Raw genomic sequence first — 7,978 nt, 5'->3', positions numbered from 1 at the left:
CGCGGTGATAGACAGGCGCTGTGAGGGGCGGTGTGTCGATGGGGAAGTGCCCGCCCTCTCCACCGCCCCACACCCCCCCCTCCGCTCCTCCGGGGGCCGGATCCGGACGGCGGGGCGGGCCTGGGTCGGCGGGGCTTGCTCGCGGCCGTCACCCCGCGGCGGCGGGACGGGGGGAAACGGGCGGAGGGAGCCGTCTCTCCCCGCGCCGGCAGGTGGCAGCACCGTAACGGGAACGACCGACGGGCACCTGGCGGAGGGATCCCTCCGCGCCCGCAGCGCCCCGCCCCTCGCCCCGCCCCGGCCCTGTCAGCGGAGCGCGCCCTGCATGGAGCCGCACCATGGCGGCGGCGGCAGGAGCGGGCGGGCGGCTGCGGGGGCGCCGCTGAGGGCCGGCAGCCCGGCGGCGGGGCGCTGAGGGGCGGCGGGGCCTTTCCCCCTCCCCCCTTTCCCCTCCCCTTCTTTTCCCCCCCACCCCCCTTCCCCCCCGCCCCGACCCCCGCGCCCTCCCCCGGCGCGGCGTCCATGGTCGCGGCCGGCCGCCGCGGCGTCGTACTGGAGCCCTTGGGCGGCGGCGAGAGCCAGCGAGGGAGAAGGAGCGGGACCGGCCCGGCGCCGCCCGCCGCGCCGCAGGTGAGTGACCGACCGACCCGCAGGGGGGGAACCGGGCCCGGGGTTGTTATGGCGACGCGGGGGGCGCCAGGCGGGGCCTCTCCGGGCGGCACCCACGCGTGTCCGCGGCCTCTGCGTGGGACCCGGCTCGGGCTGCTGTGCGCTCCTGCCTGGCTCCCCGCCCTCCCCTACTCTCCCGCCGCCAGTTTTATTATGTTTTTCTAATAAGAATAATAATAAAAAGCGAATCGTGGATCGCACACGCGAACTTCCACACGTGGGTCTGCAGCGGCCTCCTCCCTCCCTCCTCGCACCCGGGGGCTCTGAGCTCCCACCCGGGGACCTCTGACACCCAGCAGACGGGACACATCGTGCGTGGACCCCACGCTCGCCTTGCCCAGCCGCAGGATCGCCGGGGACACCGACACGCAGGACACCGGCCCCTCCGTGGGCAAACAACCGTGCTCGGCCTCACCCACGGCCTGCTCAGCGGGGACACGAGGGGGTTTTTTGTGAGGGGTACACCAGCCTTGCAGGATCGTGGTGTGGCTCCCGCCCTGCGCCGTCCCTCGGGGAGATGCTCCGAAGCGGAGCCTCGGAGGGGACCCCAAGGTTGTGTCCCCTCGTCACCGGTGTCTCCGCGCATCCCCAACGGGCTGCCACGCTCCGGGCTCTCCCACGCTCGGGTAGATGCATCCTCCCTCCTCAGCCAGCGCTTATTTCTGATCTTGGATGTCATCAAGGGTGGAAAATGTGACAGGAAGGAAGGGAGGCTTTTTTTCCTTTTGCTAAATATGGACTGACATTAAAATCCAAATACTGTCGTGAAAGGAATCCCAGCCCCTGTTTGTTGGAGGAGGGAAGAACGATGTTTTCTGGCTTTTCAGCTGTGAGGTTCCAGCTGGGAAGTTTCGCAAGGAGCGGCGGGGTCCTTGTCGAGAGCCTCAGGAATTTACTTTGCTTGTTCGCAGGACGCTCTCTGCAGTGTATTACGCTAAAAAACTTCGTCATCCCTTCCCTGCCTGTCGGTGGCTGGGGGGAGCTTGCTGCGAGCATGCAGGATGCTTTGCAAATATTTAGGGATTTTTTCCTCTCCTGTCCAAGGACTTCCAGAAAAGGAAGGGGTGCAGGCAAATAAAACTGCAGCCACAACAGGAGTTTTTCATCTTTCTTTATCTTCATTCCTGTTGCTGCGGCAGCCGGTGGGAGGGAGGGAGGTGCTCAGGGTGGCTGCAGCTGATGCAGGGAGCCGCTAGGTTTGCGGGGAGGATTTATGTCTCTCTCCGACAAGAATCAGATGCAACTCATGCCGTTATTCCAACGGTGAGGCTGGGAAACCATCTCGATGTGGGGCTCTGGGATGAGGAACGGGACCCCAGGGATGGTCGGGGCGCTGCCAGCTCCCCCAATGTGGCCAAGGTGAAGAGCCGGGATGTTTTGGGGGGGCCGTGGACCACAGCTTCGCTGGGACCTGGGAGTGCTGCGAGAGAGAGACTTGGTGTCTGTGCTGGACAGAAAATGGGCGCTGCCACATTCCCCCTCCACGTGTTCCTCTCCATCCCTGTGGGAGAGCTTCTTGGGGGGGTGTCTGTGGGAAGCTCCAGGGCTTTTGCCTGATCTTTATAAAAACAGTTTGTTAAAGCAGTGGGGGGATACTGGGAGGTGCTGAAAATAGATGTTTCCCGTTTCCAGGGGCACTGCTGTCCTGGCGTTGGTGCGGCTGTATTGTTTTCAAGCTAATAGGATACATAGCTCTGCTTTTTCTGAAATGTCACTCTCAAATAACTGACGCTTTGTGCGAATCCATGATATTGGTCCAAGTCCAACATCAACATCCTCGTGAAAGAGTAGTTTGAATTCCTTCTCTCCCCGTCTCCTCCCGCTGACAACCTACATGTTCTTCTCCCCCCACCCTCGGTGTTTGCAGCAGGGTGGCGGATCCCGAGCCGGCGGGAAGGGCGCAGGTTGGGTGACCCTCTGCCATCCTCAGCCCACGCTGGGTCTGCCCTCACTGCTTTGGGTAAGGCAGCGTCGAGCCACGGGTTGCGTGGTCGTGGTCTGCGCAATGCCTCGAAACACTGGGCAGCGTGGGGTGGGTTATTTCGGGTAGAACAGAGCGCCCGTACACTTCCAGAGGGTCAGGAGTAGGGCAGGAGAGGCACAAGCTGCTGGCTGGTACTTTATTCTGAGTGTTATATGAGAAGGAGGTCAGCCCTCGCGGCCGCTTTCTGGTCTCATTCACAAATCGCGTTTTCCTCTTGAAATAAAACAAATCCCCGGGCTTTCCTGTCGCGGTGAAAATCATTTGAATGTGACCAGGTCCGTAAGCATCTCCGAAGCCTGCGGACAGGAAGAAACACTAGAGCAAAGAGGTAGGAAATGTCCGTGTTTATAGCAGTGGGCTGATTCATCTCCCTGCTCTTAACTCTTTCCCTCCTGCTTTTGGTGAGATCTGGCTGGTTTGCTTCCGGGCTTGGAGGCCGAGGAGAATATCGCCAGCTCTCTTCTAGCTGGATCACAAAATACTGCTGGGTTTTTTGTACGTTGTGTTTACGTGGTTTGGGGTGGAAAAGGAATGGGCTGGCAGGGGTGTGCGGTTATCCGAATCGGATAACCAGAACATCGGCAGTCACATTAGGAAGGATTAATATTTAATATATGGGGTATGAACCATTGTGCTTAATCACTATCTGAAGGGCTTAGGAAGAGATTTACCAATAAGCAAGTGATTCCCGAACTGTCCAGAATGATTTCTTGCATCTTCCTCAGGAGCAGCTGGTCCTGGCTATCGCTAGAGGCTGGCCTGATCCTGTTCTTCCTGATGTCACCAGCTTTTGTAAGTGGGTAGAGTGGCTTCCATCACGAGTGCTGTCTATTCATTAAACTCACAAAAAACGCTGGAAGCCCTTTTTCTCTGATACAATTCACGTGGCTCTACTGTAAGCTGCAGTACCTGGCAGTGCTTGAAACTTCTGTGTGTAGCCAAGGCTCGGGGGAAATGCATCTTGGGCTCGACGGACGCCGTCCCTGTCACATTCATCCACCCAGCCACAAGTCCGGAGCTGGTTCATTCATCCTCTCCTCTGGCTAACATCTTCAGGAGACCCTGAATTTCATCTGTGTCTCCAGTGTGGCTCTGGAAACCCTCGTGATGACAGTGTCGCTTTCCACATCTGCCCCATGTTGACCCGTGGGGTTTTTTTGCAGCGTGAAGTGTTTTGTAGTACAGCAAGGCGGGGGCCACCCCTTCGGGACAGGTGCTGCTGTGTTTGTGTGGGGAGGAGGCGATGGTGGGGGACACAAATAATCCTGCAGGACTAAATCCATCCACGTGCTGCACAACTGCAGTCAGTGGGGCCACGTGTGTCCTGCAGGTCAAGGTTGAGCTGGTCTGAGGTTGGGAAGCGGACGTGGAGGTCTCGGTGTGACTCTGGTGGGACAACTGGGGTTTTGACTAAATTTGAGGGTTGTGTTTCCGTTGTGGGAAACCCAGCTTTAGACTGCAGGGGGGTGCGTGCCTGCATCCCCCTCCCTCCCTCTCTGAGTCAAAACTTGCCTAACCGAAAGCATCAGCCGTGGCTGTCAAACCCGATTTTTGCTGTGGTTACACACATGGTACCGCAGCGTTGATGGTGGCTGCAGTTTTGATGGTGGAAGTCAAAACAACTGAGTGTGGGTTGGGTTTTGGCATGTTGGTCATGTGGGAAATCATAGTGGCTACTGTAAGAGGCGTGGAGGTTAGAAATTTTTTTTTTCAATGGAGTGGGTACTGTTTTTTCCCCAAAACGTGTGGGAGAGCGTCCCTTTTATTCCATATGCAAACAGATCGCTTGCTTAGGCAGTGACTCCTCTTTATTCCAGAATAATTTGTTGTCCTAATTCCTTCCTGTTGAAGCAACTCCATTTTGCGTGGAATAATTAGTACTAATTTGGACCTGGGATGGACAGCAAGAATTCTCTGACTTCAGAAGAGTAGACAAGAGCATAATCTCTGCCTCTCCTGCGTGAGTCAGGTCATGCCGTGCCATCCCTCCTCTAAACCAAAATTAAAACCTGTATGTGTGACCAAATGTCCCAGGTTGGTAGGAGGCAGCAGATGTAGGTGTCACCAATTTTAAGCCTTCTGCTTTTGCAGGGCGCTGAGGACATCTGTGGTGAGGGGGAATGGACCACCACCTCCTTCCTTCTTGGCTAACACTGAGGAACAAATAAACAAAAATGTTCCCACCGCGCTGATGTGAAAAGCTGCTTCTGAGCCAGTCTGGCGTGTTGGTGTATTCCTGGCGCCCCAGCCAAGTACTTGAGACCTTTTTATTACCGTAACAAGGACTTCCACATCCTGCCCCACAGTCTAACTTGAGCTGTGGCTATTTTCTGGTCCTTCCGGGAAGACATCCCTGTTCTCCCTTCCTTTGCATAGTGAAGGGAAGCCAGCCAAATTCCTTCCCTCCCCCAAATCCCTGCCTGTTTGAAGAAGGGGAGGTGCAGCCATCCTTCTTGGCTTCCCCAGCGTTTACCTGGGAAGCACGAGATGAATTGGTACTGCAGGCAGGACCTCCCCTGCCTGTCTCGCAGCCACCCTCCTCGACGCTGGTAGGTTCATCATTTCTGCTGGCGGGGGTGGAGAGCACCGACGCCGTGTCCTCGTTTTCCAGAGCGCTGTGTGAATGTCTCTTCAGGCTGAGCCCTGGAGGCGGTGAAAATGGGGGATGTCTGGCCTGGAAATCCCAGCTGGCAGGAGATACGCTGCAAGTGAGACGGGCTTCCCAGTGTCTGGATACCTGACTGTTAAAAACCTTGGCTGATGGATGCTCCCTGCCTGCGGGGTTAGACGGGGAGGTTTAAGACCCTTATTTGTAACTTTAAGGTCCAAAATACTGTTTGACGCTCCATGCTAGATCAATAAAAGCGTGTTAGAAGCTGATCGCAGAGGTGCTGCAGTGCTGCGGCAGCTTACCAGTCTTAAAAACAAGAGTTTGGCGTGTTCGGGCTTGTAGGTTTTGTGTATCTGAGTTAAGTAATAGGTGACAGGAAACCTTGATTCAGGTATGAGCAGTGAATCAATCAGCGCTGGATTGCTCTGTGGTTGAGCCAGCCCCCCCTTGGGATGACTGCCTCCCCGTATCACGCCTGGTGTTTCGAAATAACCTTTCCGAGTTACAATTGCTCTGATGATCTAAAACCCAAGGGTTTAGCTCACTTTGGTCTCCACCCGGTTGGCAGTGACCTTGCTCCGGGGCTGCGGAGACCTGCAGACGTTTCTGGTCTAACTGCTGAAGGTGGGATGTCTCCCTGGGTCTGTGCTCAGATGCTCTCCTCCAAGGAACTTGTGATCTTGTGACCAAAAGACGAATTGTAGAGGGTTTCCCCAAAACCAGTACCCAACCATCCTCGCTTGTCTTCTGTGCATCCAACGTGTCATCTTCTCTGTCTGTTATTTACAGCGTAGGGTCTGGCGTGCTCACGCAGGCTCATCTTTAACTTCAGTTGGTGGTAGGAAGAGCAGCGACCGGAGATGATGTGAATGGGATGCACTAGGCAGCTCTGGGGCTTTTCTGGAGCGTTGCTGCCCTTGGGAAGGCTGATAATGGCTACAACGAGGTGGTTCAGCTGCAGTGGTGAACTTGCAAACTGAGAAGCCGATCCTCCTTTGATCCCTGGGTCTGTGTGGGGTCCATCTCTTGCTCTTGACCCTGCATTTTTAGAGTTGGTGTCTCAATTCATACTCTGGGGATTTCAAACACTTCATTCACAAACTGCCGCTGGCTAAGGGTTGATATTACTAATTTGTGTTAGTAAATTATGTCATGGTACGTGTCAGAGAGCGTTCTGCAGCCAGGAAATCTGTTCTTGGACTCAAGGCGCGTTGCAACCAGCTTGCTCCTGGTTGGGCATCTCTTACTTCACCCTTTGAAATAGCCATCTTGTCCTTGTGAGCTTTCAGGTGAGCACTGAGGTGATGACTGATGGTGTTGATCTCAAGAGAGATCTTGATAAATCTGGAGAAGGTTTTCTGTTTACTCATCTTTATTTGAAAAAAAAAAAAAAAAAAAAAAAGGGAAAGGGAGGACCTGCATTGACCTGGAGGTCAGTCCACTTAATGTAGGAAGACACCGGCCGTAGCCGTGCTTAGTCCATCCATGAAAGACTCAGCTATGTGCTGTGCAGGTCCAGCCCCTGACCAGGGACAGGAGGAGAAACGGGGGTGGAGGCAGAAGCGACCTGCCTAGGCAGCGAAATAGTGGCAAGTGGAAGAAAAGCCAGGAAGGCAACTTGGGTCTGGCTGCTGGTGGCAAGGTGGCCCGAGAGACTGGGCTAAACCCGGGGGGCAGAAGGGACAGATGTTACAGTCGTGATGCTGTTAGAGGTTTCTAGAAGGCAGAAACCCTCAAGTAAGTAAATCTTACTGAGTAAGAGGAGAAATATGAAGAACAGGATTTGCTTTTTTTTTTTTTAAAAAAAAAAAAAAAAAAAGGCATTTTAGTGGTTTATAAAGATTCCAGCAGCTCTGGGAAAGGGCAGCTTCTTGTTCCAGGCACCGCGCACGCAGCACGGGGATATCCTGGCTCCCAACCTGAAGGTTTTGTGGTACCATAAATTTTTCTCGTGATAGGGTGTGGCAGCAGAGCATGCAAAACTTCCCTGCTGCTTTACAATTTGGATAATGTTTTTATCTTGCCAGCAGATAATCATCTCAGTTTTGTTCCAGAAGCGAAGCTCTTATGGATATGTTTGAGAAGCCTGAAAATAAATATATTCACATGTGTTTTCCAGTGTTGCTTAACACGTGATACACCTCAGAGCCTCTTGCAAACTGGCCGCTCCTGAGTGTGAAGGCTCAGAAGTCTAACTTGAGGCCAACTCTCAGCTGTGCATGTACATATTTAGTCTCTAACTGGAAGTACAGACTTTGTCTTCCCTTGTTTCTCTGCATTGCTGGTTCAGAAGGGCAGTGCTTTAGTCTGTCTGCAGCAGCTCAAATGCTGCAGCTTCACGTCTGTCTCCTAGAAGACACTAATGCCATCCATGCTAGGCCTGAATGATGAATGAAATGAACGCAGATGAGTTAGAAATTAATAATAAATTGGAAAGCACGGATAATCCTCAAGATTTTCTCTTGAGGAGACTTTAAACCTATTTGGCTACAGACACAGAGATGTTTTTAATCCCAGTCACCATGTAGAATTTGCATTTTCATTCTGGTGGCGGGATGGGAATGTCAGGCGGGATCTTTGGTCAACTCAACGGCAGCAGCTTGGGTTTAGATACTCGGCTAGCTGGAAGACTGTGACCGGGATTAGAGAGGTTAAATTATTTTCTAGGATTACCTAGGAGTATATGGAAAAGAAATGTGGAGACTGTTTTCATG

General features: G+C 53.9%; 1 protein-coding gene and 1 long non-coding RNA gene across 3 annotated transcripts in view; one reads left to right on the top strand and one right to left on the bottom strand.

Moving 5' to 3' along the window:
* LOC141942384 (uncharacterized) overlaps positions 1-7,978 on the bottom strand; it is a 62,938-nt gene that overhangs the window by 34,116 nt on the left and 20,844 nt on the right. The gene's annotated exons all lie outside the window — the stretch shown is intronic.
* The window catches only part of PTPRA (protein tyrosine phosphatase receptor type A), a 134,640-nt gene continuing 127,002 nt past the window's right edge, over positions 341-7,978 (top strand). For both annotated transcript variants that reach the window (XM_074865440.1, XM_074865441.1), the window contains exon 1: positions 341-630. The gene's annotated coding sequence lies outside the window, so the exon portion shown is untranslated. The remainder of the gene's footprint in view (positions 631-7,978) is intronic.

This window comes from Strix uralensis, chromosome 4 (genome assembly GCF_047716275.1).
Source record: "Strix uralensis isolate ZFMK-TIS-50842 chromosome 4, bStrUra1, whole genome shotgun sequence".
Lineage (NCBI taxonomy): Eukaryota > Metazoa > Chordata > Aves > Strigiformes > Strigidae > Strix > Strix uralensis.
This window is presented reverse-complemented; position numbering and strand designations above follow the sequence as displayed.